Below are 11,728 nucleotides of genomic sequence, written 5' to 3'. Positions count from 1 at the left end.
CAGGCTTCTCCCGCCTGTGATTTTTACGGGTCTCCGCCTTCGCCGTGGCGGCCAGACCCAATTTCCCACGGGGCAAATTCCTCAAGTACTTTCAATACTTTCAATAATGTCAGTTGCTGGAAACCAAAGGATGGGGGAGGGCTTGGGTCCTTCTGATGGATTTCCCATTCAGGAACACTGTGAGACCAGGATGCTGGTTTGTATGGGATCCCTTTGGCTTGGCCCAGCAATCTCTTCTTAGATTCTTCCACTTGTCTGCTGCCGGAGCAACATTCAAGCTGCTTTGTGATGGGGCTTAGCCACACTTACCTTTTGTCCCCATGCTTTCCAGGCATAGGTTCGTGCTTTCCCAGTCTGTGTCTGAATGCACTTTTAATTTTTTTATTTTGCCCCACTGCTTTCTCCAGTGGCAATTCTGGTTTTCTGTGGATTGTTGTTTGCTCTGATTCAGCGGTAAAGAGCGGGTTTTTGTGGCATAAGCAGTAGTGGTGGAAAGCGCTTGGACACAGGCCCAGACCCTGTGCCCAGAAATGCACAAGAAAGATGTGTGGATGAGCCCTGAGTCTCCCTCCCAGTTTCCTTGGAGCTGTCCAGGGTACTGAATACTAGCCTGAGCTGCCTGGAACTCTCTGCTCACAATGTCAGGCCAGGACTGTTGGCAAGTCGCAAAATGTGTGTTTTCCATTGCTTAGTTCCTGAGAATAGGAGTTTGGAAGTGCAGCGTGCATGTATTGCTGCACTGACCCAGCAAAGACTGAGCCTGGGCTTCTGGGGCTGAAATCATGCCTGACTAAGCCAGAGGCTGATGTTGTCTATTCTCTGCTGTGTTTGAACTGGTTTCTGAAGCCTTTAGCTCCTTGGGCTAGCTAGATCCCTTCTCCAGAGGTCCCAACCCTGCCATCCAGACTTCCCCTCATCCTCGCTGCTTGGCTTTATGGCTGGGAGGTTGTGTGCAATCCCAAAGTACAAGCAAATAGGCCTGGTGCTTTACGAGTGGTTCTGGGAGGGAGAAAGGGCTGACATCCAGAACAGTTCCCAGTGGGAAGCTGCTCATACCGGCATTCACAGCACAAAACTACAGGATAATTCCTTGCAGGTGAATAAATGTTCCTTATGTTGGCTTTGCAGGAAGGTATGCACAAATCTGGAAAGTCTGTTTTGAAGTGCACAGTGGCCCAGAATATGCCTGCTGTGTGCTTGACAGCCTGCTAGACTCAGAACCTTGGAGCACTTTTAAGGCTAAGATCAGGCTAACATGAGAAGCAAAGAAGGGTACATAAGAACATAAAGAGGTCCTGCTGGAACAGTCAAGCAACCTGTTCTCACAGTGGCTGATCAGATGCCTGTGGGAAACCAGCAAGCAGGATTAGAGCACAATAGCAGTCTCCCCTCTTGTGATTTCCAACAGCTGGTATTTGGAAGCATTGGTGCCTCTGACTGTGAAGGCAGAGCAAAGCCATCATTGGGATAGGAGAGGCATGTTGGTGTGAATGCGCTCTTTGCTTTCAGAGAGGAGTGCCACCCTGAGACTGCTCCAACCTCAGAAGCTGGGTTGCATTTTGAGCAGAAGCTGCTGAGAGTGCAGGAAGGAGCTGGCTTCCTTGTGGGTGTTGGGTGGAGATCAATCAGTGGCTCGAGACAGAGAATCCCACTTACTTGCCCCACCACAGCACTAAGCATTGTGTAACTTGACCCCCACCCCCACCCCCCCGCCGCGTGTGCCTTGAGCAGCTTTATTCTGAATGTTTGGCACTGATGACATGAATCAAGTAATTTTTGTTCCCGGTAATGAATAGCAACACCCAAGAACAAGGCGCAGTCCCACAGGGAACATGATGGGGGCACGTTTTGTAATTAGGAAAAAAGAAAGATGAAAGGATTTTGCAAAATTGCCTGTAATTACAAGTGTCTTTGGCTTTCTTCTAACCTGAAAATAAGGGGAATAATTCTGAAAACAGCATGGTGTCATTATATACAAAGAGGCATCTCACCTGGGGTTGCTAAGTAGCAAAGGTATTGCTAAGAGCACTGCCCAATCCACACATAGTTACTTGGAAGTTGATACTATTATTTTATTTATTTATTGCATTTTTTTGCTGCCCTTCCTCCCAAGGGAGCGCAGGGTGCCAAAATAGATATACAGGTAGGGGTGTGTGTGTGTGTGTGTGTGTGTGTGTGTGTGTAACAGATTGAAACATTCTATTAAAAAACCCTACAGTTAAAACATGTTTCCATCCAATGATCTTGAGGTTGCCAGGAAAAGTCTTCTTTAGCCCCCACAAAATGCCTGGCTAAAAATCCTCCTGAAAGTGAATAATGATGGTGACAGGCACACTTCAATGTGGCTGGCTTGCTCCCAAGTTCGTGCTTGTGCATAACCTGGTAAGTCAAGGCAATGGTCTTGCTAGTTCACAGCTGTAGCAGCATAATGTAGTCATGATCCAGGATACACACTCCCAGGAAGCAAAGTCAAAAGCACAAGAGCTGCAGCTGAAAGAAGCAGTAATGCTCCACCACCAAATGCATCCCCCACCCCAGCAGGCTGCTTCCAATAACCACAAGGACACCGGCTGACAACTCCCTTGTGTAACTAGGGATGGGGCAAGAATTCGATTCAGGTTGCCTTTAATGGTGGACATACCTAGTTTGCACTTTCTGAAACAATATGCCATTTCAGAGCAGTTCCTCAGACAAGTCATGTGCAGGGAAATGCATCTACTGGGGTAACGTGTGCATAGAAGTGCATATGTTAGTGAAAATAACATAGCAAAATGCATTGTGCATGGGGAAGTTGCTTTGCAAAAAATGAGTCTGTTGGTTGAAGTTGCATACAAAAATGTGCACAATGGGATGAAGTTGTTCTAAAATGCTGGTAGATTTTCATGATTCTACAAACAGATATGTAATATGGTGAACTGAGCTTCAGACTAGAAAAATAAGAAATTGAACTAGACAGATTTCCCCATCTCTACCTGTGACCCAGGCATGAAAGGTGCAAACCATGGTGGTGATGATGATATCACAGAAGATCTCCCATGATCCCTTTCTTCCCCTTACATTATTTAATGGGGTTGCCAGGAACAGGCTAGAACACTTCTCCCATCAAAGCCTCCCTTAGGCAAGCTTTTTGAGTTTCTGGTCCATGGTTTCTCCTGGCTTGGGAGGCACCAATACTGCACCTTGCCAAGGGCACAAGGGAGCCTAGGTGCACCTCTGGCCTCCACAGCTGGAGGCAGCAATGCCCAGGAGTCAAGGCAGCACAAGATTTGGGACAGCAGCACTGGGGAAGTGACATTTCCCAGTGCTTCCCAGTCAGAGAAGGCAGATGGGGGGGGGGGGAGCCAACAGAGGGAGAGCCTTCTTTATGTTTTCAGGCTCTTCCAAAGTTCCTATGCTTTTTGTTGCTGCGGATGCACACACAGAGATGACCCTTTGGGTCCCTTCCAATTCTACATTTCTATGATTCTTTGCCTCTCCTAACCTCAGCCTGCTCCCCCTTCCCCAGAGCTCTCTCCATTTTCTGGGTAATGGAACTAGTTTCTTTGTTGTTATTCTAATCTTCTTAGTGTAAATGGTTTGTCCATCTGGCTTCGCAAATCAGACTTCCGTCATCACGGCCACCAACAATCTGTGTCAGTCAATTCCCACTTTCACAAAGGAGCCCCTCCCTCCCTCCCCTCACCCCCAGCTTCAGCAACTGCAGTGGGAAGTGCTGATTTTGCAGAGCCTCTCAAAAGAGAGTCCTGGAAAGGATGGCAATCACTGACCTCAGAAGAAGAAATTTAACTCTCCAAATTGAAGGCAATGAGTGAAGCCATTTCTCCTCTAGCTGGGTGTCTGACTGTAGAAGTGCCCTGTGAGTAAGGCAGCATCAGGCGGCCTGGAAAAATGATGCACTCATTTCTTCATTTTGTAACATTTCTTGATTGTCTGGATCTGCTGGAGTTTCTGAATGTTCCTTGCATTTCCTCTCCAAGACCAGGATAGAGGAACACAGTCCAGCCACTTTGCTATCATTACTGAGACCTGCGGGGATAGGGAGGTATATAAATTCTAATAATAATAATAATAATAATAATAATAATGCAGTAATTATGGTGAAGTTGCTGGACTTTGTTCCTCTGTCCTGGCCTAGGAGAGGAAATGCAAAGAGCATCCAGAAACTCCAGCAGATTCAGACAATGGCAAACAGATTATTTTCCAGGAGTGGCTGCAATGAGTGTGTCTAAGTGGTACTCTGAGATCTCCACTGGTGTTAAGAGTATTTCTGGGTAGAATTCAGAATGGCAGTTCTGAGCCTTAAAGCTGGCAGCATCCTGAGACCAGAGTGCCTTCTTCTCCCAGAAGAACCTGCTTGTTCACTGAGATCTTGTTAGTTCTTCCTCTCCTCCTTCTATGGAACATTTGCAGAATTTGTTCTGGAAGCAAAAATGTGATGGCCTGCCTACGATCTGCTTGTGAAATGAGGTGGCCTCCAGTGTCTGCCAAATTAAAGGCTGAGCATCTACATCAAGAGAACCACATCAATTGTACAATTGTACAATTTGATGATTCTCCTGCACTGCAGGGGGTTGGACTAGATAATGCCCGGGTCCCTTCCAACTCTACAATTCTATAACAGGTGTCAGACTTATTTTGAATATTTACTGAAGCAATTTAGGGCATCACCAGCTAAGAGAGTGGCTTAAACAAAAATAAAGAACAGAATTTTGCAGCTAAGCTCAAGCATTAAAAAAAAATGGCAGTGGTACGACCCAGTTGCATTAATTTCTCATAATGAGGAGGTGTCAAAGTGTTTAGCTCAACTGCCTCCACATCTCTACGAGAGGAAAGATTCCTATACCTGAAGATCAGCATATTGCCTGGGAAGCAGTTTTATAAATAAAAATAAACCAGGCACAGGGGTTCTTGAAACAGCAGCAGCAGCAGATTAGAAATTCTCCCAAATCCATCCTCTCTGTTCCTCCCCCCAAAAATAATTGCTTTGAGAGCTATGCTGGGACTCCTTCCTGTCTGATCCCAGATTGTGGGTGATCAAGTAGAGGCCACACAATGAACTCCCCAAGCCCCATTTTTCCTGCCACAAGAGGATCACTCTCTTTGCCCTCCTGGGGAGGTCTGTGTGGTTCTGCAAGTCCCCTCTAAGTCAAAGTGGACCAGGTACTCATTCTTCAACTGCAGCCAGCTAGTGGCTTCCATCACTCCAGCCCACTGCCTCTTGCCCCCTGGGCTTAGCCTGGTCCCAATATGGCAGTCAAAAGGCACAGCTTTGGAGGGTTCCTCCTGGGCTCACTTTTCATGCCTCCCTGGACAGTCCCCAGCCTCTCCTTGCTTGCCCACCTACTTCTGACTAAGAGCACAAGTCCTCCTCCTTGCCAGTCCTGCCTAGGTCCCCCCACCTCAGCAAGATCTCCCTTCTTCCTGCTTCCTCCACCCAGCTCCTGCCCAGCATCCTCTGCTGGTCTTTGGGGCTGTGACATTTCTTTGGAGGTTTGCTCTCCTTCTCTCTTGCCTTAGGGCCAAATAATACACGGCTTAAAAAAACCAAACGTTAATAGCCTTGGGCAGGGAGGGTGTCAGCCATTCAGACCAGGACACTAGGAGAAGAGGAGTTTTGCCCAGCCTTCACTGTTTTCAGCTTTGGCATCACCAACTGGAGCTGTTCCCTGACAGGCCTCTCCCAAGAGCCAGGATTGGTTTGCTTGGCCAGCAGCACCAGGCAGATGCCCCACAGCAGCCCTGTGGGCAAATCTAGCTGGTGACCAGTCCCTCATGCTGGAAGCAGGGAGGCTTCCAAGCTTGGTCCACCTGCTGCTCCTCAGTTTCAGTCAGCTGCTCCTGATGTTCCTGGCTTGCAGCTATATTCAGCTCTCTGACATTCTGGGAAATTGAGAGCAATTCGCCCTCGGAACGCAGATCGCAATTTTGCACCAGCCAGTTCCAGCTGCTGAGTGCCGTGCCAGCGTCTCCTGCATTCCCAGGTTAAGCACCCTCTAAGCAGCCTCTCTCCCTGCTTATAATTAATATTGATTTTGTGTAGTCAAAATATAGCGGTGTGGCTTAATTTTGTTGCTAAGATTTTTGACGCGAGTGTTCCTGAAGATTAACATTGGGCTTAATGATGGATGTGGAGGCTACAGAATGAGGCTGCTGGTTGGGTTCTGTGTCTGGGCTTGTGGCAACCCCACAGATACATGGGGAGATGGGGAGGCTGCAATTGCTCTTCCCTCCTTAGAGCTTCTTGTGAGGGGGAGGAACGTTCTTTCCTTCTTATTCAGCAGAGCTCTGGTTGTTCCCCAGGCAGGAAGCTCTGCCTGAGGACACAAAAGCACACACACACACACACACACACACACACACACACACATCCCAACTGGGATGCAGCTTTTAATTGCAGCATCATGCTACTTTTGCTAAAAGAAAAAGTCTACAGCAAAGTCCTGTAAATTGTGAGTAGGGAACCTGCTTCTCTCCAAATGCTGAAAGAAAGTCCTTCTTCGTGTAGCACAAAGTTAAACTATGGATCTCAGCGTTGATCCACAGTTATCATTCCTCCATGCTTTCCAGGCACAGCTTGAACTTTAAGGCTCCTTGTCCAAATGCCCCCCTCCTTCTTGAGCTTTCCCTGCAATAATCCACTCTTTAAAGCTCAGTCAGAGCAAACAACATGGAAAACATGAATTGATGTTTTATCCTATTGAACGCTAAAGAATGGATTTTCATGGGGGAAAACAAAAAAACCCACAATGCTCAAACACTGATCTTTTAAGTGTGGACTTGTGCAATAGGTAAGTGTGGATAAGCCCTCACACACACACACACCGTGTGGCAAATGCATGTAGGAGAGGGTGATTGAAGGCTACTAGCCATGATGGCTATGCTCTGCCTCCACAGTAGCTGGAAATCTCAGGAGGAGAGAGGGCTCTTGCACTCAGGTCCTGCCTGATGGTTTTCCACAGGCATCTGGATAGCCACTTTGAAAACAGGACGTTGGACTAGATGGGCCATTGGCCTGATCCAGCAGGCTCCTCTTTCATTCTTATGGGCTTCAGTTCCCATCACCATTCTCCCTGCCCATGGGCCATGTTGGCTGCTAAGGCTGATGGGAGTTAGAGTCCAGCTACATCTGGAGGGCCACACTGCTCTCCACTGCTGTGCCTAACTTGCATGCAGTATACCTTTGTGCAGCAGGCTAGTTTCTACACATACTTCTTGCCGTTCTCCACCCAGGCAAGCAAGAATAATAAGACTCATAGAATGGTAAAGTTGGAAGGGACCAGGAGGGTCATCTAGTCCAACCCCCAATGTGGGGTTTGAACCCATGACTCTGAGTTTTAAGAGTCTCATGCTCTACCAACTGAGCTATCAGCAGGATCAGAGTTAAAGCACATGTTCTAGCCATGTAAAAACACTCAAGGAAAGACATACCCTCCAACTGCCCCGAAAATGCCGGGATAGTCCCAAAAACTCTCTAGCCATCATAGTTAATCATGCTGACACTGAGATTCCTGTTCAGCTCCTCAATGATTAACAGCAGCAAGAGAGCAGAAGGGAAGGCTGCAGAGAGAGGAGCTTCCATTCCCCTCTCTAGCCAGCACTCTCCCCTCCCTTTCCCCAGCTGGTGGCTGCCATGGAGCATGTGCAGAGTGGCAGGGCTCCAAGGAGAGGAGAGAGGGTGGATAGGGGAAAGGTTGGCTGTGGTGCTGGCAGCAGCGGCAGCACTGCCTCTTTGGTGGGCCAGTAGCACCCACAGGCTGGTGAGCTGCTGGGGGAGTGGGAAGAGGAGAGTCAGAGCGCAACTCCTGGCAACCCCTTTGGGCGGGGGAGTGGCGAAGCTATTGCCGCCATTTTGCTTGAGGGCAAGAGTACACCAGGTAGAGAAATAAAGAATTCATGTGTGCATGGGCTAGAGACCCAAATATGAGCAGGTGAGCAGAAGTGTGGCGATAGATCACACGCATGACAAGTAGCCAACCAACCAACCAGCGCACACGCCCTACTTTTCTCCTGTCCCAGAAGTAAGATGATTTGGAAGCTGCTGGGCAGGGAGGGGGGTGCCACAGAGACAAAGGTAAGACTCCCACACTGAGGAAAGTGTATTGGGGGCAGCAGACTCCAGAGGGTCTTCCATGCAGGAATCCCACTGACGAGCCAAAACATCATTCCTCTCCACCCCCCCCCCCCACAACCACCCTTACCTCTCCCAAGCGCAGGACCAGCCTGAGCCCAGGCAAGGTTACTCAGAAGGGCACTGTGGGTTAAACCACAGAGCCTAGGACTTGCTGATCAGAAGGTCGGCGGTTTGAATCCCTGCGATGGGGAGAGCTCCCGTTGCTCGGTCCCTGTTCCTGCCAACCTAGCAGTTTGAAAGCACGTGAAAGTGGAAGTAGATAAATAGGTACTGCTCCAGCAGGAAGGTAAACGGCGTTTCCGTGCTCTGCTCTGGTTTGCCAGAAGCGGCTTAGTCATGCTGGCCACATGACCCGGAAGCTGTACGCCGGCTCCCTCGGCCAATAAAGTGAGATGAGCGCTGCAACCCCAGAGTCGGCCATGACTGGACCTAATGGTCAGGAGTCCCTTTACCTTTACCTTTACCTTTAAGGAGCCCCCATTTAGTTCAATGGGGTTTTCATCATCCAGGAGTGACAGGGCTGCAGTGGGTGGGTGTGGGGGCAGATCCTCCAACATTCCTCAGATCAAATCCTCCCCTTTTTTCACCTGAGGAATATCGGAGGGTGTGGGGAGCAGGATCAGTGAAAGGTGTGGCCTGGGGAAAGTCCTGAGGGCCACAGAGAAAAGCCTGGAGGCTGCATTTGGCCCTCAGGTTCCCCATTCCTGGGCTTAGCTTTACATGCAGCAGGGCCTGACCAATGAGAACCCAGAGACCCAGTTGCAGCTGGAGCATTTCGTACTGGGCAAGATAGCCTGATAACGTAAGGCCCTCTTCCTAGGCTGCAGGAAGGACGAGGCTTTAAAAGAGGATTAGAGAAATTCGTGGAGGAGGGGGCTATGAATGGCTACTACCCAAGATGGCTGATTTCTGCCTCCACAGTCAGAGGCAGCAAATACTTCTGAATAACAGCTGCCAGTTACCAGAGGAGGGGCTTTTGTGCTCACATCCTGCTTATTGGTTTCCCACAGGCATCTGGCTGGCTGCTATGAGAGCAGGATAGCTCAGCAGGTACAGCAGGTACAGCACAAAACTCTTAATCTCAGAGTCACAGGTTTGAGCCAATGTTGGGCAAAAGATTAGATGAGCTTTGTATTAGATAATTTTTATTAAAGTTTTAAACAACACAGAAATAAATGAAAAACATACACAATACATGTAACAAAAACACAAAAAACAAACAAACAAAAAAGCAAAGTTCAACAATAAAAATACAAGAAACATAACAATTTAAAAACAATATCTCTGTTTCATTTCCGTTTTTTAGTTGCTTATTTTCTGGTCTTCCTCATACCTCCCTCTTTTGTATTCCAATCCAAATTTATTTGTCCAGCAGTTTCTTTTCCACTTTTCAATCCCAATCTTTAATTTAATAAAATATTATAATATATAACTTCAACTTCTTTAAACCTAATCCTTGTTCTTAATATCATATACCATTAAAATTTTTCCTCTTAATATCAAATTTCCATTTCTTTAAACATCTTTAATCTTAATCTTTAATCTTAGTCTATCATTAACTTTAACCTGTACAGCTGGAAACCTCTTGTTTTCAGTCCAACATCACTCTAACATTCCTTAATTTTACAGTGTTTCTGAAGGTAGTCTTTGAATTTCTTCCAATCTTCCTCCATCAACTCTTCTCCCTGGTCACGGATTCTACCAGTCATTTCCACCATTTCCATATAGTCCATAAGTTTCATCTGCCATTCCTCCAGCGTGGGAAGTTCTTGTGTCTTCCAATACTTTGCGATAAGTATTCTTGCTGCTGTTGTTGCATACATAATGAAAGTTCTATCCTTTTTTAACACCATTTGGCCGACTATGCCCAGGAGAAAGGCCTCTGGTTTCTTAGGGAAGGTATACTTAAATACCTTTTTTAATTCATTATATATCATTTCCCAGAAAGCCTTAATCTTTGGACATGTCCACCAAAGGTGAAAAAATGTACCTTCAGTTTCTTTACATTTCCAACATTTGTTATCGGGCAAGTGATAGATTTTCGCAAGCTTGACTGGGGTTATGTACCACCTGTATATCATTTTCATAATATTCTCTCTTAAGGCATTACATGCCGTAAATTTCATACCTGTGGTCCATAACTGTTCCCAGTCAGCAAACATAATGTTATGTCCAACGTCCTGTGCCCATTTAATCATAGCCGATTTTACCGTTTCGTCTTGAGTATTCCATTTCAGCAGCAAGTTATACATTCTTGACAAATTCTTAGTCTTGGGTTCTAACAATTCTGTTTCTAATTTGGATCTTTCCACCTGGAAGCCAATTTAAAATGACCAATTTGGGTATACATCAGAAGATCTGTCTGTGGGTAAGGAATTTCCTGACTGATAGGCCGCAGACAGTGAGAATGGGCCCTTACTATTCTTCTACTCTAGTATTAAGCACAGGAGCCCCTCAGGGATGTGTGCTAAGTCCCTTTCTCTATTCCCTGTACACATTTGATTGCACCCCACTGTATAAGTCCAACACAATCATCAAATTTGCGGATGATACAACAGTGGTGGGGCTCATTAGTGAGAACGATGAGACTGCTTATAGGAAAGAAGTACAGGGGTTAATTCAATGGTGTAAAGAAAACAATCTTATGCTTAACACCAAAAAAACCAAAGAACTCATAATTGACTTTAGGAGAAAGAAAAGTGTATTTTTACCATTGCACATAAATGGCGAGGAGGTGGAGAGGGTTGGTAGTTTTAAATATCTGGGCATTTACATCTCTGAGGACCTCTCATGGACTGCAAATATTAATATGGTTGTGAGGAAGGTGCAGGGGAGGTTGTATTTCCTGAGAATGCTCAGGGGACTGAATCTATCTCAGCACCTACTTCTGTCCTATTATCACAGTACCATCGAGAGTGTCTTAACCTATAGTATATTATCGTGGTATGGGAGCAGCTCTGAAACGGATAAAAACGCTTTACAGAGAATAATTAAAATTGCCCAGAATGTTATTGGGCTCCAACTACCAACCCTGGATGAGATCTTCACGTCTCGCACTTTGAAGAAGTCACACAATATCCTGAGAGATCCCACCCATCCTGCTCACAACTTCTTTGAACTGTTGCCTTCGGGCAGAAGATATAGGACAATGAAAACACGAACCACACGCCTTCTGAATAGTTTCTATCCAAGAGCTCTGATTGCACTAAATAATGATCTCAGGGCCAGTTGCAAGAAATAGCAAGCAGGGAGTAGGAAGGAATGAGACAGGTTTTTAGGTTATGTTATGCCTTTAATAGGTTATGTTACATTCTGGAGTATGATATGTTTTTATAGATTATGTCTGAATAGGATGAGAGTGTTGGAGATACGTGCAAATGTGTATGTGAACCCGGTCTTTGGGTGGGTGTTTGATTTTCGTTGTTGTGTATACTGTGTATATACGGACAATGACAATAAATTTATCTTATCTTATCTTATCTTATTTTCCTGTCCAATTTAAATACCTCCATTATCTGATAATAATGAAGCCAGTCTCGCACTTTGTTTTTTAGTTTTTCAAAACTCTGCAATTTCAATCTATCTCCGTCTTGTTCC

Source organism: Podarcis pityusensis, assembly GCF_964106645.2.
Source record: "Podarcis pityusensis genome assembly, chromosome: 14".
Classification (NCBI taxonomy): domain Eukaryota; kingdom Metazoa; phylum Chordata; class Lepidosauria; order Squamata; family Lacertidae; genus Podarcis; species Podarcis pityusensis.
This window is presented reverse-complemented; position numbering follows the sequence as displayed.